Raw genomic sequence first — 24881 nt, forward strand, 5'->3', positions numbered from 1 at the left:
ATGGAAAGAAAAAGTAAATCACACACGTTTCCAACTTTTACATGAAGTTAGTGAGATTTATTACAGCCTAATTTTAGTATAATTTAAAATATTGTTTGGAGTTTTTAGCAAGTGGATCAAAAATTGAAATTCTGAGTATGAGCCTACCACTTGTACACCTTAATTTCCTCCATAATTTTAATGAATCCGAATTGCTTTCACGTGGCTATAAAGCAAAATAATGTCATATATGTTATTGTTGCATTTGTTATTCTGAGGTCTTCAGATAGTGAGCAAGTCTCCATTGTGGCAGGAACCTTACTTTTGAATAGTTTTTGGATATAATTCATATGAGATTTTGTTTTTGTGTATTTTTGCTGAAAAGGGGCCTAAATTAAGAACTTCAGTGGAAACTTTGTTTGTAAACTTGCAAATTAAGGATGTTACTCTAACTGATGTATATTCCCTCATTCAGCACCTTAACAAGACCTCAAACTTATACCTCTTTTATAGCCATATCTGGCTCAGGAAAAAACACCATAAGAGATGAATTCTCAAAGCATCTAAGTTCTAACATGTGAGTTTACGTAATAGAAAGTGTAGTTATTAATTTTCTGGCAGTGATGCTGGTCAAGTATTTTTCTTTTTGAGTCTATCAAGAGTAAAGGAAAAGAAACAACCTCAGAATCATGTAGAGATTTAAGAATTTATTCCAAAAATATACTTAAGATATGCTTGGAAAGACAATATAAAACAATAGCAGAGGTATGGTGGAAAATAACAGAGAAGTAAAAAAGGATTGAAACTGGAGGAAAGAAGACCCCAAAAATTAGACTTGTGAATCAATGTATAAGCTGAGATGATTTAATGATTCAGGGAATTCTGAATTTTCATTGTGAATCACTTCCATTTACTGCGATGTCTGGTTTGGTCTATTAGAATGGGGAAGATCTAAGTGGGAAACTGATAGGAAAGAAAAACGTAAATGTAGTACAGAGAAACAAGAACTTCCTAAAAACCTCATAGCAGCATCTTGGATTTCTGGGGTTCACAAATGTATAAAAAAGTATGTTCTGTCTTTGTGGAATACTGATCTGCTATGTTTGCATATTTTTTTTTTCTTTCATAACAGATAATTAAACTACCACGAGATTCAGAAAAGCAAAATAAGCATGATATGAACCATCATGTCTCACCTGAATTTCTCATGTATTCAGGCATTACTGAAAAGAATGGTGTCTCAGAGAAGGCTGATCTGTCTGGACCACAAGGTGATGGATTCAAACTTTCATGTCTGTATTCAGACTTTTGTTGGAGAAATCCAAAGTTCCATTGCGTTGTTCTCACTAGTCATTGATGTTCTTGTTAAGCTAGATTTTCCTCATTCAGATACTGATCCAGCATATGTTCTAGCAGGTATGTTGTGATTCTTTTCATTAACATGGCTTAACTTTGTTTTCAGTTGTGAACAATTTAAATCAGCCGCATTGCTGAGAACGAAACTTTCCATGCTGGCTTCTCTTTAAAGCTGAATAATGCTTGGAAAGTCACAGCAACAACAGTTCAGCTGCTGGAAGAGGTCTAGCACCTCCCTGGGCTAGAACAAGGCCTTCAAATGTGGCAGGGAGGTAGTTTTGGCATTGGAGGTGTGCCTTATGCTACTCGTGTGAAATTCCAGTAAGATGCAATCAAGTTGTAACCCATAGGAGAGACAAATTATCATTTGCTTATGTGCAGCAGACTTCCTCAGAAGCTTTCTTCAAAAATCACTGAACATTACATTTAGGCTGAGTATCTTCCCTGGCCTCTGGGTCTTTTGATGTATATGCTGAGGACATAATTGACCACCTTACAATAGGGTCACAAATTGCTTCTCTTCTGTTAGAAATCCAGGAATGAGAAGCATAACATGACACTGCCACTGTTTTTTCTTTCTCAGCATGTGGCATCTGACTACCATAGACAAAAATAATTAATTCTTTTGGTATACAGACATTGCAGTATTCCTTTTTGTTTAATGAGCTGAAGAATAAAGCCAACCCACAGGTTATAGTGTCTATGTGAATATTATGTGAAATTCTGAAAGGGTTTTAATTCTTCAGGAGGAAGGTTCCTTGGCATTTGAGCTGCAGTGATCGCATAAAATCACACAGAATTGTTCTGGTTGGAAAAGACCTTTAAGATCATTGAGTCCAACCATCAACCTAATTTACTCAAATCAGTGCTAAATTATGTCCCTAAGCACCATATCCACACAACTTTCGACACTTCCAGAGATGATGATTCAACCCCAGTCAGTCTGTCCCAGTGTTTCATAACCCTTCCAGTAAAAAAGTTTCTTCTAATATCCAATCTAAACCTCTCCTGGTACAACTTGAGGACATTTCCTCTTGGTCTATCAGTTGTTACTTAGGAGAAGAGACCAACCCCCCATCTCACCACTGACTCCTGTCAGAAAGTTCTAGAGAGTGATAAGGTCTCCCTTCAGCCTCCTTTTCTCCACACTAAACAATTCCAGTTCCCTCAGCTGCTCCTCTTAAGACTTCTCCTGACCCTTCACCAGCTTCATTTTCCAATCCCCCCTTTTTCTTTTTTTCAGACAGTGAATGATGGTTTAGGAGAAAAAGAAAATTAGATTTACCCTGTGACACTTTCAGGCTAAGCAGCAACTGTACTGTGATCAAAAGGCTTTTATATAACCACTCTGATACCAGAAGCACAGAGGTGTGAACTCAAATTGTACTGAGGAGTAAAGTCATTTTTGTTTCCATATATCATCTACATATCTGCTAAGGTGTTTCTAGATGCAGCACAAAGCTATGAATAGCAGATCCTTTTTTTTCCCAACAGTGAAGACTTATGAGAAAGCTCATATTAACTCAAAGTTGTCCTTACCATTGTTCGGTTCTACCATCAATCTTCAGATGCACATGGACATGCACACACAGTCACAGAATGCTAGGGGTAGAAAGGGACCTCTGGGGTTCTGGCCCACCCTCACTGCCAGAGCACGTTCACCTAGAGTAGGTTGCATGGGATGGTTTTCAGATGGGTTTTGAACGTCTTCAGGGGTGGAGAGTCCACCAACTCTCTGGGCAGCCTGTTCCAGTGCTCTGTTACCATTTACAGTAAAGAAGTTCTTCCTTATGTTTCAGTTGTACCTCCTGTGTTCCAGTTTGTGACTATTGCCCCTTGTCCTGTCACTGGACATGACTGAAATGTGTCTGGTCCTATCCTGACACCCACCCTTTAGATATTTGTAAGCATTGATGAGGTACACATAGAGGCTGCAACTAAATAGGTCACACTTCTGGAAATACATGGAAAAAACTGTGATGCTCAGTTTCAGAAGCTCAGAAAGATGCATTTATAAGAACTGAGAGCATTAGTGAATGTCCTATTTTTTGTGCAGACCTCTGAAATATGCTGATAAGCTGATCATGGAAGATCTGCAATTTCCATGCTAACCAGATTTACACTAACAAAATTTCTAGGAGTAATTTTTTATATTGTTTATATTTATTTATTTTTCTTGGAGTCTTCTTTAAAGATATTATTAGCTGCTAATATCCCCCATGGGTTTGTTTTTTAATGTATCTATGCAGTGCTACAGTATGCTGTTTCTGCTGGTGATACGTTGCTAAGAGATTTAATAATGGGTAAACAAACACAACATGTGGTAATCCATTTCAAATTAAAAGTTTATTAAACGCTAGCTTGATGACTTTCTGGCTATTTACAATTAAAGGAGCAAACCTTAGGGAACTGGAGATCACGTGGTGAAAATCACGACTTCAACATTTCCAACAGAAAAATGTGTTTATGATCTGTGGCAAGCTGTCGCACATTGATATGCTCTATAAATACTATATTATATCTGTTAAATCACCAAAAGCAGGGAGGAAAAGCTCTGTTAAAGTGACATTAAGGTGGAGACACAAACCAGAGAAAGCAAGAACAGTCTAAATGAAGACTGGTGCTCTGTAACCTTACTGCAGTAGTCTAAATAGTTAGTGATCTTACATATCGATACCATATGTGGTGCTGGAACACATAAGCAAAATACATCAGGTTAGGAGATAATGTTTTAAACTTTGTTCCAATTTGTCTCTTTATTTTAGAAGTTAAAGACAAAACTTTCATATTATTTACATTAACTCTAGGCCACCTTATTCTTTTAAATCACAGCTCTGTGTTGGGTCAGGTACAGCACTTCCCTGATGCATAGGATCCCTTTCAGGGCACAGTGCAGGGGAATGCAACCTAATACCTCCCATACTACCTCCTTTGTAGGTCACAGATGCACAGCATCAGATCTATTGTTTCTTTTAGTCCAAACTGTATCTTCTCTCCATTCTTTTGAAGTGGTATTCCACAAGAGGTTCATGGAAGACAACAGCTTCTCCTTTCAAAACCAAAATCCTTTGCTTTTTTTTTTTTTTTTCTTTTAAGAAAAGCTTCTGTTGTTCTTCTGTTTTCCCATTATGGGATTAAAGATCCCTGTCAATAAATAAATGAAAATATCTTCATGGAAATCATTAGTTGCTGTTGTGTAGAAGGCAGTAACAACTGTAACAGAAGTAGCATAGGTAGGAAAATTTGATGCAATTACTGGAACCATTGCTTTGATAGGCTTGACTCATCCTTCTAAATACACAAAAACTTCAGAAATGTGATTCTCCATATAAAACACTAGATATACAGACTCTTCAATTGACCACTCTTTCTCACTGTGAAATCCATAGCCAGATCCCTTTTGACTTCAGTGTCCAGAAGAAAGGATTTACATGTGCAAAATGTCAATGTAACAGCCTTTTTTTGAAAGTGGCAGCTCTTTCATCTTCAGAGAGTAGATGGACAGCACTTGTATATTTGTTCTCCAGTTCAAACAGTTTTAAGTTTGATCCTAAAAGTCTCATTTGAAAGTGTTATTCTGCATTTGTTTGGAACCTTCTTCCAAATGCTCTTTCTTCCTACTTGATGTGAAAACAGCTATTTATGTTCATTAGAAATGGTGATCAAATATAATGACCAAGTAAGAAACCTGGGATTGTTTCATCTGTAGTTTGTAGAACCAGAGTAAAACTTTTTCATTCTAGGGATTTGATCATACCTGTTGAATAGTGGTCAGTTTGAAGTCCTTAAGTTATGGTCAACACTTCCTTGATACAATGATATGCTAGACCTAAAAAAAGGTGCTTACAAGGGAGAAGGTGGAAGTGTGGCTGAGAAGGATTAGGAGACTGGAACAACAATTTTTTTTGTCAAATCAGAGCAGAAATCACTACCTGTACCTAAATATTCATGACAAATCGTATATCTTTATAAGCAAAAGTTAGGTCAAACAGCACAATGTGAAATAAAGATGGGAGTTTTGTTTAGCCTGGCTGTGTTGAAGATGTTTGTTGCTGCTGGTTTGATGGGTAGATCTGCTATATAGGAAGACCTCAGCTGCCTTTGGACTAGACACCTATGTGCAGATTTTTTATGTGTCTGTTTTCTTCCATGAAAGTCTTCTTGTCCCTTATTCTTTCTGCCCTACTATACTTTGAGAATGCAAAGGAAAAAGGAACTCAGCTATTTGAGCATGGGTTTAAGGACACTTATTTTCTTAAAATGATCAACAGGCTGCTTTTTTCCCTAAATTTTATTTGTCCCTTGCCCTATACTGTTTGCTGTCTAGGAGCAGCACATGTGCCTCGTGCCACATGCACAAACCAGATGAAAAGTTAGAGCAGCTGAAATTTTTTCAGTTCCCCAAAAATAATGGAAATAAATATTATACAGAAGGATAATTTCCAGGTATACAATTCATCTGGTTATTGTACAACTCAGTGCATTTCTGGTCTATCTTCCTTCTGCCTGCCTGCCTGGCTGTTAAAAATGAGGCTGGTTTGTACCACTTGGCTTCAGCAGTCCTTGAAACTTGCCTGAGTTGTAAAGCTTTAAACAGTTGCACAAGTCTTTAATTGTAAATTAGTTTTGACAAGACTGCTAGGCAAAGGCCTGGCCCATCCCATCGTGATGCTAGCCGTCAACCCCTTACTGCTCCTGGAGCAAGGAAACATGTGGAAGGAATTGTTCTTTTACATTTCACAGCTTGTCATTTCCTCTGCAGGGCAACCTCTGACCTCCCCGAAAGATCCTGACACCCATAAGGGAAGTATTCCCACTGTTGTAAAGGAAGTGGAAAAGCAGTTTAATGCCACAAAAGGAGGAGAAGTGTGTGTGTCAAAAGAAGCTGGGAGGAAAAGAGAAGAGCTTAAAATGCTTCCAGCAGGTTAGAACTTCTATTGCGTTATTTAATTTACTGAAAGTTTGTAAATATATCTGCTTGGCATATGTGTAAACATCCCCATCTCCCTGCCCCCTCACTCTGTGATTATCATCCCCTCGTTGTTTCCACTAGCCAAAGGAAGTGAAGGAAGAGTTTAAATCACTTGTGAGGAATCAAAAGCAGCTTAGGTGAAAAAGGTATAGAAGTGGTGGGCTCCTCTGTGTCAAAAGTATTGGAAGGCCAAATGTGTTAGTAATTACAAGGTGTGTGTGGAGTGCACTGACAACATTGGATTATGGCTGGTGTTTCTATGACATTTTTACATCCTTTCATTTTATTTGGTCATTTATACCCATGGATCACAACATGTTGCTGTTGGGTGCCTGGCAAGTACTTTTACTTCCTGCAGCATGTTAATAGCAACATCCTTTGTTAATTGTGCTGAGCTAAATTACGTCAGAGTGTCGGTCTGTATTAACATCAGATAGCATTTGCTTCTGGGAAGTGGGGTTTCTTTTGAAGGCAAAGCCCTGCAGGTTGTTTTTTTTTTTGATTTTGTTGTGCGTCTTGTTTTTCGTTTTGTTTTAGTTTGGGTTTGGTTTGTTGGGTTTTGTTTTGTGTGTTTTTGTTTGGGGGTTTTTTTGCATTTTTTAAAAAAATTCACATAAAACATCCAAGTCTGAGAACTTCATAACACAAGCTTGAAATCCTATTCTAAACTCATATACCACCACAATGGACAGAGGCAGATTTATTTTAGGGCATGGATCTGATGGTACCAAGGTTATAGGTAGTCACACACCTTCCCCCCCCAAACACCCCCTTTTCCCTCCCTACCCCTTAAAGACCTGGGCAGTGAACTAGTGAATTGTGCTCTCTGTCCCATGACAGGAAAATGGCTGTGCAGGCACAGAGGCCACTGCTGCCCTTTATCCCCTTTGTGCTCACACCTCTGCACATGCCCTGGGCACCAACCAGGCCTCCTGGTCCTGGTACAGATGGGCAGGATAAATAGACAGACTGAGCAGCTGAGGGTGGTGGTGTGGGCATTGGGAGCTGACCTGAGATATACAGTTGTACCTATTGCTCCCACCCACCACAAGCAAGATGAGGCTCAGCTTTCTTTTTAGGGAAAAGGTGATTCTCACTCCCTTGGCTGGTGTCTAGACAGAGATTGAAGTGGAAGTGAGTATAAATGAATCCCTTCTTTTGAAGAGAAATTGTGGCTCTCCTTCGGTACTATGAGGCTATAGTAGGTCATGTTGAGACATTGAACTGAAAAATATTAGGTTCTAGATAGCTACCTGAAGTCTGATAGCTACCTGAAGTCTGATAGCTACCTCTTACCTGCATAATCAGCAGTTTGTAGTCATCTCCAAGTCTGGGCTTCCTGAAATTAAGCAGTAGAATTTTGGATGCTGATACGAAGCTAACTGGCATGTCAGATTTCCCTTTGCAGCAGCCCATGAAATATGGTTCATAACCCATTTCTTTGAAGCTGTATTTCACTGTTGACTGCCTAAGATGGCTAGGACTATGCATCTGTTATTACAGGTACATTTGTTGAATATTTCATGTTAAGAAGGCACTAATAGAAATGGAAGCTAGTATGGCATTTTTCAGTCAGGATTCATAAACACTGAGTATAGATGACCAACTTAGATGCTTAACAAGCAGAATACAAGAATACAGAATACAATCAAAAATATTGATTTTTATTAAATGGTGTTAGTGATGAAATCATAGAACTTAAGCATTTTTCAGAAAAAAAATAATTCCTGTCTTTCAAAGGTTTTCAGTGTAACTCATCATAATACCAACACTTCATTAACATGTCTTTTCTGGATGTTAGTCCTTCCTAGAATGTAATCACAGCCTTAGCTGAGGCCTACCAATTATGGAAAAAAGGGATAACTACTGAGGAGGAATTTAGGAATATTGTTAAGTCATGTCGAAAGAAAATCAGAGACACAAAAGCACAATGCGAACGGAATCTCGCCACCTCTGTGAAGGATAACAAAAAGTCCTTCTACAGATACATTAGCAGCAAAAGAAGGGGCAAGGAAAATATCCATTCTTTACTGGACACGAGTGGGAATATAGTTGTTAAAGATGAAGAAAAGGCTGAGGTATTTAACACCTTCTTTACCTCAGTTTTCAGCGGAAAGACAGGTTACCCTGAAGACGGATGGCTTCTGGAGCTCATAGAAAGTGACATGAATCTAAACAGCCCCCCTGTAATCCTGAAGGACACAGTCTGTGACCTACTGCGATGCTTGGATCCCCACAAGTCTATGGGACCAGATGGGATCCACCCAAGAGTGATGAGGGAGCTGGCAGAAGAGCTCGCCAAGCCTCTCGCTATCATCTACCAACAGTCCTGGCTCACTGGGGACATCCCAGATGATTGGAAGTTGGCGAATGTCACGCCAATCCACAAAAAGGGCCGGAAAGAGGACCCAGGAAACTACAGGCCCGTCAGCCTGACCTCAGTGCCTGGCAGGGTCATGGAACAGATCATCCTCAGTGCAATCACACAGCACCTGCAGGATGGGCAAGGGATCAGACCCAGCCAGCATGGGTTTAGGAAGGGCAGGTCCTGTCTGACCAACCTGATCTCCTTTTATGATCAGGTGACCCGACTGGTGGATGAGGGGAGGGCTGTGGATGTGGTCTACCTAGACTTCAGCAAGGCCTTTGACACCGTCTCCCACAGCATCCTCCTGAAAAAACTATCAGCCCGCGGCTTGGACAGGAGCACTCTGCGCTGGGTTAGGAACTGGCTGGAGGGCCGGGCTCAGAGAGTGGTGCTGAACGGGGCTGCATCCAGTTGGCGGCCGGTCACTAGTGGTGTCCCCCAGGGATCAGTGTTGGGCCCAGTTCTGTTCAACATCTTCATTGATGATTTAGATGAGGGGATTGAGTCCATCATCAGCAAATTCGCAGACGACACTAAGCTGGGGGGGAGTGTTGATCAACTAGAAGGCAGGAGGGCTCTGCAGAGGGACCTGGACAGACTGGAGAGTTGGGCTGATTCCAACGGGATGAGGTTTAACACGGCCAAGTGCCGGGTCCTGCACTTTGGCCACAACAACCCCATGGGGAGCTCCAGGCTGGGCACAGAGTGGCTGGAGAGCAGCCAGACAGAGAGGGACCTTGGAGTTTGGATTGACAGGAAGCTGAACATGAGCCAGCAGTGTGCCCAGGTGGCCAAGAAAGCCAATGGCATCCTGGCCTGTATCCGGAACAGCATTGCCAGCAGGTCCAAGGAAGTGATTCTGCCCCTGTACTCAGCCCTGGTGAGGCCACACCTTGAGTACTGTGTCCAGTTCTGGGCCCCCCAGTTCAGAAAGGATATCGAGGTCCTGGAGCAGGTCCAAAGGAGGGCAACCAGGCTGGTGAAGGGACTCGAGCACAGACCCTACGAGGAGAGGCTGAGAGAACTGGGGCTGTTCAGCCTAAAGAAGAGGCGGCTCAGGGGAGACCTCATCGCTCTCTACAACTACCTGAAAGGAGGGTGTAGCCAGGGGGGGGTTGGGCTCTTTTCCCAGATGACTTTCAACAAGACAAGAGGGCATGGACTTAAGTTGTGCCAGGGGAAGTTTAGGTTAGATATTAGAAAGAATTTCTTTATGGAAAGAGTGATCCGTCATTGGAATGGGCTGCCCAGGGAAGTAGTGGATTCTCCGTCCCTGGAGATATTTAAAAAAAGACTGGATGTGGCACTCAGTGCCATGGTCTAGCAACCGCAACGGTGGTTCAAGGGTTGGACTCGATGATCTCTGAGGTCCCTTCCAACCCAGCCAATTCTATGATTCTATTCTATGATTCTATAACTCTTATGTTCTCCTTTCTTCCCCTTATCCCCTTATCCCCATCAACAATGCTTATCTAAAACTACCATGTTAAATTTTACTCAAATCAATTATGTTGATTTTGGCAGAGATCCATTGCCAAAAAAAACCTCAAACCAAAACCCCAAAACATTTTAAAGCCCACATTTTCAAGTAAAGAGCATACCCTGAAAAAATGCAGAAGTGGCCTGACTTCAAAAAGTACTGAATTACTGTGACTTTCATCAAAGCAAGGTTAGATTCAAAGGTTTTGCATTGTCAGAGGATCTGAATGAGTATAATCTAAGAAATAATACTATAATCCACTGAGGATTTAAAAACCAGATCTAGTATATTAGGGAGTCTAACAGAACTACAAGATCTCCAGAGCATCCATGGATTTGAGTTAGGTGAAAAGCATTTTTGCTTAACTTTATTCACAAGACAACAGAAGGTCTTCTTGATGAGCTTAGTTTCTGGTAGCTGCTAAATCTATTACATGTTAATTTAATGCAAAACTTTAGTTTCAAAGGGCATGTAACTAAACCACAAGTTTTCTGTGATAGAAAGTTGTCTGTAATATAACCACTAAATTCAGTATCAGCACTCAAAGCCAGGGAAAGAAGCTTTATTTTGAAATCCTCAGATAATTTCTGAAGCACTACATATAAGCTAGGATTCACAGCGTAGCTCATATTTAATTTGGAATTTTAATAGTGTCTGCCTTTTTAATCTCCACGAATGTACATCCCAGCAACCAGCTGGTCCCTATGCTTCCCCTCATAGGAAGCCAATTTCTATTTTCAAAGCATTCAGTTATGCACTACTGAAGAAAATCCATGGAAAGACAGAGTATTTCTCAAAAACACTGTTAGTCAGCCTTTTACAAGTGGCTTGCATTCTGCCCATTTTTGTGGTTTTACACCACTTCTGTTGTTCCTTCAGCCCTCTGCTTTATCTTCTTTCTATGGAACACAGAAGAAATTTTTAGCCTCTGATTTTCAAACCTACCAGCCCAGAAGAATTCTTTTGTCCAATGTCTGTCTTCTGAAATAACTTGGAAATTGAAAATTTAATATTAATATTGACCATATTCTAGATCTTCAATTCACAGCCTTCTCCACATCTGCCAGGAAATATTGGGAAGTGGATAGTATCCTTTTGTGACATAAAAAAACATCTGTCTGAAAAAAGCTTCAGAATAGCATGTAAGCAAAACTGGCTTCCTTGCACTATTTCTCATTATACTACAGGAAGTTCTTCTTTTGACATGCTGTTTGCTTCTACATAACTGTTGTATGCAGACACAAAAATAATTATCTAAACCAGAAAACCCAAAACTGTTCTTATTGGTAGTTCCTCATGGGTGGTGTCACTTTAAAGGGGAAAAAATATGTTATGGATGAGCAATATTTATTTTATAATTTTTCCTACAGGCAGATTGTCAGAGGCTCTAATGTCTGAACATTCTCTTTCTCTGCTGGTCTTTTCCTTCTCTGAGCAGGACTGCACAATGGGTTGGATTGACTCTTGCGGATCAGCTGCAACTCCTGCTTGCAGCTGTTTAAACCACATAATCCAAACTCTTCTTTTTTCTGACTCTTACCATGTAGTTTGATTTCCTACAGGCCCTAGAGTATTACTAGGGAGGGAGTTTATATAGGATTTTCATCTTATTTTCTGTTTCTCTGCTGTAATTTAACAAAGTTGGTGTCTTCTTTGCTGCCTCACTCCTAGATGGCACCACTCTAAAATCCCATTCCTCCTGACTGAAAAAAAGCCATCAGGAGGGAGCACACTTCATCCTTCTCTACTTTGCCTCCATTTAAGTCAGAAGTACTTCTCACTCAACCAATGAAAAGTAATTTCCTAGCTGTGCTGTTTCATTTTGTTAATATTTTTTAGAAAAAACCTTTACATTTTTTCTTCCCCACCTCTCCCCAAAGACAGAAAAAATTCATAGGATAAATCTCTGAAAGTTTCACATCACAGAGAATCTGTTCCCCACCCCTGTCCAATCCCAGCTCTCAAAGGGTGATATCTGCATTAGTGTTAAATTTTTAGGGCACTTGTGACATGAATGCCCTGTCCCACTTGCTGCTCTCTGATTCACATTGAAGAGTGATCTCAGAGGACAAACACTGCACACTTTTAGGGTGAAGCTCAGCCATGGTATTGAGCCTCATGTGTGTGTATCAGGTAATAATGGGCCTCAGCAGCAGTCTAGAGCAACTCTGACATAAAAGTTTTCATAGTGGGGTCACCAGTAATTAGTGGTGTCCTCCAAATCACTGGTGTCACTCACCAGCTCCTCTCCTGTTGCACCACAGTACTTGTCACTGAAGACATAACCAAAGAGGATAACTTCCCAATGAAGCAGCGCTAGTGTTTTAGTTTTCAACCTCTTTCTATCCTTTTTTAAAAACATGTAGGTCCCACGGGACCTGGGGGACTTGGTACAGTTGGCACTTTCTTTGTATCTTATATCAGGTGTGAGCAGTGTAGCATCTAAACAGTTTTTCTGGGACTTAATCTCACCAAGGAATAAGACTGCTCTCAACACTGACAAGGTATGGAAACAAACTTCATCTCACTCTACTTTGCCAAATGGAGGAAATACTTTTCTCAAGACCATGTAAAAAAATGCCATCAATTTGCTTTATGCAAAACGTGCAACATTAAAACTATTCTGATGAACTTCTTATTAATACCTGATCACAGATATATAGCATTGGATTAAAAATCTTATGGTCTTTTTCCAGGATCTGGTGCAATCACATTTTTCTGTTCTTGTGCATATGTTTGTTGACTTCCAAACAAACCTATTAACAGGGATTTTGTGCCTGCCATTGTACCTTTATCATAATTATGTTACCTATCTTTGATCTTTCTTATTTGGTGCTATTTTCTCTTCTCCAAATTGTTCATTTTTATCATGAATGGTATTATGTTTCCCTGTCAGGGAACAAAATGTATTTTGAGTCAATTTACTAAAATAGTCACTGTTGAGTGCTATATCTGGACGAAGTTGACACCTTTGACATTTTCTAAAATGACAAAAATAACTGTATTTAAGGTATGATTTATGGGTACAGCATGTCAAAGGATTTTTTACGTTATTAGAGTTTCTGATGCAGCCATCCCAGCTCCTTCAGTGACCAAATTGCTGATAGGTCAGCTAATTAATGCTTTATTAGTTTTCTGTGGTCAATTATAACAAGTTATAAAAAAGTAAGATGCAATTTAATAATAAAGAACAGTGTGATTCTTGTTTCTTTCTCAGAACTGCTTTGTTTTGTGCATGTGGAAGAAGCAATTTCTACATAGCTCAGTTTTATAAGACACATTCCCCTCACTAACAGCAACTCCTATGATTAAAAAGTAGACTGGAGTCTTTAAATGTCTTTCTGATTGCTGGCCTCTATTAAAAACTTCTTAAAATAATAGATAGGTTTAATTCCTCAAGCCAAAGAAAAATTATATCATGTTAAGTATTTTCCATATTTATTATATTGATGAGACTTGGCTGCAGAGAAAAAAAAGGAAGCAAAATCTCTTGCATTGCAAGTTTTAAATGTACCAGGCTAAGGTTTACTTAATTAGAACCTCCAGGCAATAAAGGAGCCCTCTTTTAAATTCTGTGAATCTTAATATGCTAAATAATGCAAAGCTTCAACTCTTCAAGCATGAGACACACATCTGGCAGCTTAACATTTAAATTACAGAAAAAAAAAACACTTCAGTAATAATTTTCATGAAGAAAAGAATGGGAAATGTATTACAACTAAATTTAATTTCTTTTTAGATTTTTCATCCTTTCTAATTGCAAGCATTTGCCATCTTCTCCTTTATTTATTTATTTTCATGCAGATTTTTTTTTCTGTATTTTTTATTGATCTTTAATTTGAGCAGCTTCTTACTGTTACAGCTATTGAAGAATTGCATCGTGTTTTTACTTAGCAAAAATTGTTTGGAAAAATCTATGAGGAATTAAAGTAATGAGCTCACTTGTACAGAAAGAAAAGAGCATTCAGGGCCTTACAAATAAAATACAAAAAGAGCATGTCATGATCAAATAACAAACTTGAGTTCTTTTTCCCTCCCATTTCTTAAATGTAGAATATTATTGTTTCCCTTATTCTTTTTATTGTGCTGTTTTTTTGGCCAATGCAATAATTGCTTTATTTATTTGTCTCTAAAACCATTTTCAAAGTCTTCATTATTTCAGCAAAGCTATTTGGAAACACATTTCTGTGAGCCGAAATTTTTTAAAAAATTGAACAACAAAGAAAGCTTCATTAACCATATTTACAAAGGTATGTTTATATTTTAACATGCATTTATGGTTCATAAATCAATCACACATATGTGGAGACAATTTGAACTCTTTATAGTGCTTTTCCAATGATATAACCAGCAGCTGTATAATTTACATTTTTCACTGATTTTAGTAGACTTCTTTTTTAACCCTGGATGACATAAATACCTGTAAATACTGAAATGCATGGATGCATTATGAATGCTGAGCATATACCCAACTATGTCAATACATATAAAAAGCAAAAAAGATACCTATAGGTACATATGCAAACACACAGGCTCAAAGCTGTGACATTGTGTATGTGTACATTGCATATCATAGAACTGAAGAATGGTTGGGATTGGAAGAGACCTTAAAAGTCATATAGTTCCAAAATTCATGCATGTGCAGGGATACTTCCCACTGGACCAGGCTGCTCAAAGACTCATCCAATCTGGCCTTCAACACTTCCAGGGAGGGAGCATACAAAATTTCCCTGGGCCATAACACCTAAGAGCAGATCCTGCCTGTACTGTGATTTTACTGCACTTGACTGTCTTTTCCTGAGGGAAAGTGGAATTAACTGAAAAACAAACAAACAAAAAAAGTAAAAAAAAAAAAAAGTGTAAGAATCATTAAGTATATTTTTGGCTTATCTTCCATGTGTTGTTCATTAAGAAGTGTAATAGAGACCTTTATTTCAAAACACCATTGCTTCCTATGATGTGGGAGTATATTTTTCCTCACTCCACAGGTCACTGCTTTTCAGTAGTTTGAGGAATTCACTACTTAAGTAAACACTGTTAAGAAAATGTGAGTACATTGGATCTATGTGCCTCACTCTCAATCCACAGCCATGCCCATACAAGAAAATGAATTTCCTTCTCTTTTCTAAAGAAGACATACTGGAGTGTTTAAAATACCCTTCTTTGTGGTTCTTCTCATGCCTTTTATTTATTAAATTCTACTTCCCCCCCACACTTCTTATCTAAGCAACGTTATTTCCAGCACCACAGTAAATGAAGTCTCTGTATTTATTATCCTAACACTTCTGGAAGGTAGGAGAGAACTGGCCATCTATTTCTAACTAGAATGGAGGGGAAAAGACCACCAGGATCTTGGTAGGAGACAGAACAAAACCCAACTCTTTTCTTCCCAAAGCTTTGTTTTATGCATCGATATAAAAACATTTTGCTTTTCTTTGTTTGCTTGTGGGTTTTTTTGTTTGGTTGGTTGTTTTTTGTCGTTGGTTTGTTTGTTTTGTTTTTTTTTTATACAGAGGAAGATATTTATCAAGATTTCCAAAGCAGTGCAGAGGAGCACTATGGCTTGTTCGGGCTGAAGGAAGACCAAGGAGGACATCACAAGGTACTGGCCTTGGTCTGAATGTCATCATCTCCCTTAAAACACACAGTGTAACCACTGGAGCTTCTTACCTGTGCTGTTTAGCAAGGATTTGTTGGCTCACTTGTTGCTTGTTGTTTTTCTAATCTGTGATTGTGAATTTTGTTACACCTACCATAAGGCTTCACGTGGCCAGGAGTATTGCTGTCTCCTGCATAGATCAATAGGGAGCTAATCTCTCCAGCAAAGGAATGTCAAAGGAGTAGTAGGAAAGACCACACAGTAATCAGACAACAGCTGCAGGATGGTATTATTTTGGTCATGTTTTAACTGAAGATAGATTTCCTACGTATAGAAATACATCAGAAGCCCTTAGTATTTTTATTTTTGGTATCTTGGTCCAGGACATAATTTATTTCTGTCTAAATATTGTGTCATCAGTACAAGTTATGATGAAATAGCATCTGCATCATGACAGCGCTTTCTGTGCGAGAAACTACTTGAGCTTTCCAGTTTAATGTAAATCCTGAGAACTACGACACAAAGAAGACTCTCATTTCCTGAGAATTGTTTCTGCTTGTGTTAACTGTTCTAGATTAGATATTTTCCAATGAAGGATGCAATTTTTCTATCTAAGTGTTGCTCTATTTCCCTTCTTAGATCTCCATGGCTACAGTGAACTGTAACTGCAAACAAGAATTCATTCATATTCAAATTAATCATTCTGGTGATTTGGCTCACCCTGTTCTAGATGTACTAGATATTAATGCTTTTAATTGTGCATGAAAGTAAGTCATCATGGAACGCAGGGTATTCAGAAATTTCTGTACTATGTGTTTGTACTTGTACACTTACTATGGCACAAATAATCAATAGCTGGGAATTACTATTCTACCTTGATGATCCACAGATAAGTATGAGCAAAACCAGACTGCCAACTGTCAATTCCCCCCATTTTAAATGACTGTTTTCAAGTGATTTTTTTCTTTAGGGAGGTAAGGATAACTTTGAGAAACCAGAGTTATATATAAACATAACCACAGACTGATATGTGCATATGCGTATGTGTGTGTGTGTAGCCCTCTATCTATAGGAAGACCAATTTAAGGACTGAGAGAGTGGGTGTTAATGGGTAAAGCAACCCAGCCCATGGGAGTGGCAGAGTTAAATTCATTTCCTGCAATCCCATAATAGTACATTGCCTTTGAACAAAATGCCACGCTCTTATAAGAACCTCACTTGTGGGTGGCTCTCAAAGCCACATTAAAGTGACCTGGTTTCAGTAAGGTGCGTAAGCCCATGTGTAATTCAGCACTGTCTGGTCCCTTTAGACTCAGAGAAATGAGTCATGAGCTTGCAGTTATTGACATGTTTAAATACATTTCTGAACTGAGCCTTTCATGAGAATACTTTTGCACAAAAGAAATGTGAGCTTGTGAAATCTCCCTTCAAAGGTTCTGGGAGCCTCTCTCTTTCAAGGGGATGAATGAACCCTAATGTTCAGAGAAATCCTTGCTTAGGGTGTTCAATGTTTAGACACTTGGTCTGAACTATGGCATTAGGGTCTACTCACATCTTCGCAGTCAAGATACAATTAAAATTATTTTACCCAAGAATCATGTGCTGCAAACAGTTAGAAACTAATGTAAAGAATAGACCAGAGGCAGAAGACAAAATTTTATGTAGTGGATTATTCTCCTCGGCTGTCCCTTTTTTTTGGAAAATAGATTATGTAAATAATAATAATACTTATTTAATCATATTTTTTTTATTTTCTAACAAAAGCAAAAAGCAGATAGACCTTTGGGTATGACCTAGCCTTCTTGGACACTATAGATTATATCAGCAAAACAAAAGCTGTTATTGCTCTGCTCTGCTTCTCTTCCCCCAAACTGATCTATGCTAAGGAGTTCCAAATAGTGTCCCACTGAATATTTTCTGAGTGATGGGCATTCGTGACCACTTAGTTTTTGTTGCAGCGAGTGTGCACAACATTGCGTATATACAAGGTATTGAATGGTGGGGATGAAGGACAGTGCTCCTGGTCAGTGACTTCTGAAGGAAGTAAAATATATTCTGTGGTCTTAATCCCACCCTCATATAGATGACTGAGCTTCTGCTTTTGTACTTCAGAACATATAAAACACATTATTGGAGAAATTCACCCATAATACCCTTTAGCACCTCTGGGATTTATATCTTAATGTTTCTGTATCTACTTTGCATAGGTATCATTTCATGAGGACAATGTCAGGGCAAGCAAAATGCCCTACTTACTCTGAAACCTTGACTTTTTTCCTAACATATTAATTTGGGCAGTTATGTTGCTGGGTGAGACTCAGTTCTGTCTGTAGCTACCTCATCACAGTAATTGAAAAACAGCTTTGAACATGCTACCCACTTCTACTTTGCTTTAACTATTCATATATACATAGAAAAACTTTTGACAATATATCCATTGCTTGTGGAAGCTTTTCCAATGACCTCTTGTTCTGGCTTGATGCAGTGCTGGTTTTGGTAGCAGAGAAGGGGTCCCCTTCTCCAAGGATGGGTCATGTAAGTAACTGGAAAAGCTCTCCCTGCTCCAAGATGCCTGGCCCCACCTTGGGCCATCAGTGAACAAAAAGATTTTTGCTTCTGCAATTAACATATCCAGGAAGGGGAGATACACGGTAGTTAAGAGCAGGGCACAGGAGAAATAAGAGGTGAGAGGAAGAAGCACATGGAGAGAGAGAACACCAAAAGAGAGACCAACACCAGAAGAAATACCAACACCAGAGGAGAACAATGCTAGAGCAGGGAGACCAAGGCCAGAGAGGAAGGAGAGGGAGAAGATGGCTGAAGAGATTTTTCTCTACATCCCATGGTCAGACAGCAGCCTGTCCCCTGCACCCATGGAGAATCAAGGTGGAGGAGCAAACCTTGAAGGACCATGGTGGAGCAGATGTTGTGGACCTGCAACCTTGGAGGGGACTGTTCCTGAAGCAGTCTGTGGCTCTGTTGGAGGCATGTACTGGAGCAGTTTGCTCCTGAGGAACTGTGCCTGCCAGGAGGAATACACATTGGAGGGGTCCTGAAGGACTTTCTCCCATGGGAGAGACCCCACGTTGAAGTAAGGGAATCCTTCTCCCTGAAGAGGAAGAAGAGGCAGAGAACAACATGTGGTGTGTGGACCGTAAACCCCATTCCCTGTGCTACTGTGCTGACTTGGGGGAGGAAGGTAGAGAACAAAGTACTTTGGGTTCTTTGGGCTCAGGAAGAAGGGATGGGGGAAAATTATTTATGCTTTGGTTTGAGTTTTCTCTTTGCCTTGTTTTGATTTGATTAATGATAAATGAATTTTTCCCAAAGTTGAGTCTGTTTTGCCCATGAGTGTAATTGGTGGGTGAAAAACTCATAGCCCTTGTCTTGAACCATTATGTTCTGTGTGGATTTCTCCCTTACCATCCCATACTGGTAGAGGGGGAGTGAGTAGCTGTGTGGTCATTTGTCATTGGCCAGGCTCAGACCATGACACTGCTGAAAATACGATGATTGTATCATGTTTACTGATAACTGTATTTAGCATTATGTAGGTATGGATTTGAACCCCTATCTCTTATGTTTATAAGCCTAAAATTAAAAATGTGGATGAGGTGTATGTAATCCAAGCTTCAGAATACAAATTTGCCTTTTAGAGCCAAATGGTTTACTGAGTTAAAACAAAGAAAAAAAACCCCTGTAGTTTTCATAATTAGCAAAATATACAGTGGTATGACTACATCTAATGTTAATGCTGTGTTTCCTGGAAACTTTTGAGGTGCTTTTGGGGTCTATACAGTGAACTTGGATGTTTTTTTCATTACAGATTTCATAATGGGAAAATCAAAAGGGCCTTAAATCATTTAGGATATCTTCTTGTGGAGGCTAGAAAATTTGAAATGCTTTCTCCATAAAATTGACATCAAGGGATAGAGAATAATTTCCCTTTGTGGTTACCTCTAAACAGTATACTTTCTATCTCCCTGTTCAAAAGGAAGAACAAAAAAGGGAGGATGTAACAGGTTTTAACTTATTTCTCTCTGGGCTCGTTAACAAACCCTTTACAGAATCTGATATTGTGCCTAGGAATCTATTAATAGCTTCACAAAGTCACCTGCACATGTCTGTCTGGTAGGTTGTAACCTCATTATGTCTCTTAGTAGAAGTGATGTTTGGCACTTGGTCCCAGGAGTTCAAGCATGTGAGGAACTTGATGGTCACTCCAGAGACAAGCAAAGCCAGTGCTGAATGGGCATACAAAAATGGTATTCCAGAGATGAGCAGAGATTAGGATTCTGTACTTTGTAGCTCAAGGAATAATTTAAAATAGCATAAACTGGCCACCAAAGCTGAAAAATGCAGTACTGGTACTGTCCTCCCGTGTGCTGGCAGCAGTGCAGGATGGCCTGGATCAGATTGGGTCCAGCTGAGAGCTAACCCAGTTAATAAAAGGAAAAGAAAGAGACTAAAAAGCATTAACTCCCTTCCCAGATCCGTTCCTTCTGTATATTTTACTATGTGGATGTCCAGGTTTTTGCACTGATGGAATGTGGTGTGCAACACAGGAAAATGCAAGCAAGTAGAGGGTGTTTGGATGATGACTTCTGGTGGCATCATGAGCTTAGGCCTTCTTGAGTGTGTTTGTTAAACCCCATCATTGTTGGAGAATAAAGCTATTCACTAAACAACAATCTGTGTGTAATTCTGGGCTTCACAATTTAAGAAGGCCCTTGAATGCATCCTGAGAAGAGCAACAAATCTGGTAAAGGGTCTGGAAGGCTTGTCCTGCGAGTGCCAGCAGAGAACTTTGGGTTTGTCTAGCTTGGCAAGACGAAGGCTGAGGGGTGACCTCACTGCTCTTCACAGCTTCCTGAGGAGGCAGAGTGGAGAGAGAGGTATTGGTCTCTTCTCCCTGCAACACATTGATAGGCTCACGGGAGTGGCTCAGACTCAAAGCTGCATCAGAGGAGGTTTAGACTGAATATTAGGAAGCACTTCTTTGAGAAGAGGGTGATCAAAGCCTGGTACAGGCCCCGGTTGATGCCCCAAGTATGTTTCAGAAGTGTTTGGACAATGACCTTAATAACATGGTTTAATTTGGTCAGCTCTGAATTGGTCAGACAATTGGACTAGATGATTCTTGTATGTCCCTTCCAACAGAAATAGTCTGTTCCAGTCCACATGTGAGAGTTTTGAGGCAGCTTTGCCACTGCTGTTTTCCAGGGTTGTTATAGAATGAAGAGTAAACCTGAGCTAGAAGTTCCATGTACAAGCACAGCTCCTACTTTGCTAGCTGTGCCCAGCTAATTACCTTACTATTCTAACATGGTTTTTCTTTTAATGTAAAGATCAACTGGAGTAACCCACCTGAGCAGTGTTCTCAAGAGAAATCGGGTCCTGGGAATGATGCAAGCCCAGAAGAAGAGAAAGCATCAGCGAAATGTGATTTTTACTTGGAGGACTTAGAAAGCTACACTTTTTCTGTGTGGTAAGTAACCTCAGCATCAAGTAGTGTCACAACCCAAAAGTATGCCTTGTTATTCTTGTATTGTAGCAGTATCTACATTCAGATAAATGTTACTGGGCTGCAAAATCCAACACATATGTTGGCAATTACCTAAGCAAACAGCAGTTTGTCCCCCTTGTGCATGCATGTTATGACATCATATGCTATTTTTCTATAGGATTTATTTTTCTGTGTGTGTGCCATTTATCTGTATAAATATCAAGCATTTTATTTTCTGCTTTTTGGTCACTGTGGTGCCCCTGGCCTTATTTTCAACAGACCCTGCCTGCAATTCAAAATTACTGATTTTGTCATACTTCTCAATAGAACTTTATAAATAAGAGTTATTTTTCTTTGCAAAATCATGGTGAAATAAGACAGAGTTGTTATTTCACTTTCACAGATATATTTTTAGCACTTATAAGTAACCAAAGACTTAGTTTTTCTTTGACTCCCTAGCATTATGTATAATTAAAATGGATTAGAAAAAAATCTGAAGTGTTTTTCACTCAGTTGTCTGAGAATTCAGTTTTGACATTGCTGCATTTCTTTGAAGATGATGTGTCAGGGGAAGAAATGAAAGAGGTTTTCTAGCAGAATGTTTTAAAGAGCATTTTAAGAGCAATATAGTACCTTTCTTGGATGTTATTTTAAATATTATTTCTTTTCTCTGTTACATAATACATATTTAGGGAATGACTTAATACGAAAAGATGAATTCACATGAAATATAAAAGACTGCATCAAAATTAAATCTTTTAATTCGCTTATAATTATTTTTTTATGTGATTTCATCTTCTAAGTAATTGCAAAAGTTGGACAGTTATTTGTAATTAGGAAACAATGAAGACCCAGTCCTTCACTAAATGAAGTAATCTGATTGTCTCTTACATGGCTCTGTATTGTGTTTTGAATGTTAAAACCCCAGCTGTAATGTACATCTCTGGCCTCTAGAGTTTCAAATAAAACATCCAGAAAATGAGCATCAGAATAGGGTGTATGTCTGCAGTGTAACAAGGCAACCAGGTGCCCCTAATTGCCAGGGAGTGGGCATGAGCTTGTGTCAAGCCCACCTGTGCCTGGTTAGGGCGGGCCCCCACTGTGCATGAGCAGAACCAGGGGGCCAATAGAAGGTGAGGCCTGAGACACAGGCTCAGCTCACTCCTGAGCAAGCCAGCAGAGAGACCAGTTGCTCTTGGAGTAGCAGCACTGATCTGGGCTGGTCAACTCTGAGAGCCATAGGCTTAGAGCATTGCTCGTGAGCCTCTGCTGGAACACCTGGTTGGACCTTGAAGCGCCGTTCCCTAAGAGAGGTTTGTCTTGCTACATATGTCTGTGAAAATTTAGTTTAAAATGACTTCCCAATCAAAACATTTAAAAGCAGGATTACCTAATCAAGCAAGCAAAGAAGCCTTCAGTGTCACCATGCCTGTCATTCTATGCTCTCATTTGCTGCATTCACTTTGTGCTTTTAAAGTCTGGCAGAAAGTTAGGTAAAGATCCTACAGACACAAAGTGCATTTTCAATGTAGAAATTTGAACTTGGCCCTAGAGGTGGTCAGCCCTGAGTATTTCAGAAGGCACCAATCAAGTGCAAAAAACTCACACAATTGTATAATTAAACTGCCATAATTTTGCTGAATTAATAGTGTTTATTTTGGACAATTAAGGATTCCCTCATCCTGGCCATAATTTAAGAGTACATTTTAGAGTAGCAGTGTTCATCCAGATATCCTTACTGGCTTCCACTGTTCTATTTTACCTACCTCAATTTTCAAATTATATTAACCAAATTATCATCAGCCCTGTCTGTCTCAAAATGTTTGCTTTCTCTGGCAGTGAACTTCACTGCCTCTCTCTGTGTCTTAGAGATTTATAGTGATACAATTAAAATATGCTGTTTAAAGTCAGCAGCATTTTTCCTTTATCCTTTCCAAAGTTGCTCAGCTTGAAAGTGATGGGAGGGGCCCAAGTCCCCCCTTCCTTAGCACTGAAGCACTCCTGGAGGACATTCTGGTTTTTGCTCACTGTCCCTGCAGCAAACTGGCCCAAAGCTTGGAGGCTCATGGCCTCTGCCATTGCCCAAGGTGCCCAGAGGCACAAGAGGGAACAGGCATTTTTCTAAATTGGCATGGACCTCACTGTCTGAGAAAATGAAGACAGAGGAACCAATAAAAAAAATGCGATTTCTTTCTTTTCCTTTTCCTTTCTGAAGGAAAGCTTTCTTCTTAGGAATTCTTAGGAAGCTCATTTGACTTTGGAGCCCCATGCCTGTGGGGACCCCTGCTACACTAGCATTCCCTGGGGAAACAGAGGTAAATCTGAGCACAGTAAGTTACAGGGCACAAACCATATACTCCTGGTACGAAACAAAAGCTGCAAGGCATACTTCATGGTGACTGTGCTGTCTGTCCTTCTTTGAAGACAGATGAGGATACTATTTTATTATTTCAGTATGCTATTTTCTTTACTGTCTCTGTCATCCTGCTTGAAATAAGGACCAACTTTGCTTTATTTATTACATAAAAGTCCCATGAGGTTAGGGTAAAACAGAAGTTAGAGAGCATTTCTTTGCTTTCTGCTTCACTTGTGATAAAATGTCATCTTTATCAGAAAGAAAAAAACAGAAAAACAAATTACTCCGGTCTTGGACAAGCAATATAGATATTACACTTTGCATGGCATGTAAAGAATTTGTCCTTAATAATATATATCTTTTTAAACTTAGAGTTAATTCAGTTTCCCTCTGTAAATGGAGGAGTATCCTATGCCTTATAAGTTGTTCCATTCCAACATGATGTTTCAGTCCTTACTCACTTCTGTCTGTTTCCTCTCCTTCTCCACTGGTTTCTCCATCAAAGAGCTTCAACTCCTCTTTGTCTGTTTCCAGACCATTCTCTCTGCTAGGATTGCTACCTTTTAAAAAATGCAATGCAAGATAATTAGCTACTACAAAAATTTTTAATAGGACTGTAGATCTGGGGGCAGCTTAGATCTCCATAAACTTCAGAGTTTTAGATGCTCCAAGATGCAATCTGAGCAATTTCCTTGATCTTTTATTGCAGCTGGTAAATCATTTATTGGGCTAGGTTATTTAACAAAAATCCTCTTTAAAAACAAAATCCCATAAAATGTATTTATCATAAAATAGTGCATGACCAACAGTCTTCAAAGTTGTACATAACCTGTATTAATTAAAAGCTGGTGTTGTACTGTGACAAGTTAAAAGTATCTACTCTGTCTCAGTCTTTTTTTTTCTCTCTCTCCCCACCTCTCTCTGTATTTCTTTTTCTCTCCTCTTTCTTCTGTCTCATCTCTTTTCTTGTAGGGATTTCCAAAGCAGAGATTGTCGAGTATGAGCAAAACTGTTCTTTCGTGATCATAAACATTTTTCTAATAATTGTGATATTTTTTGTTTTCCATTGTTACAGCAAACTTTTTCATTACCATTCCTATTAATTAGACATTGTAGGCCACAGCTGAACCTCCTTACAGTGGGCATTATACATATATGTAATAAAAAGATCACTCTGGCTGCAGAAGTCTTCAGCCTTCAGCTTCCATCTTAGAATCACAGAATCATCTGGGTTGGAAGGGACCTCTGAGATCATCCAGTCCAAC

This window comes from Calypte anna, chromosome 2 (genome assembly GCF_003957555.1).
Source record: "Calypte anna isolate BGI_N300 chromosome 2, bCalAnn1_v1.p, whole genome shotgun sequence".
In the NCBI taxonomy this organism is placed as follows: domain Eukaryota; kingdom Metazoa; phylum Chordata; class Aves; order Apodiformes; family Trochilidae; genus Calypte; species Calypte anna.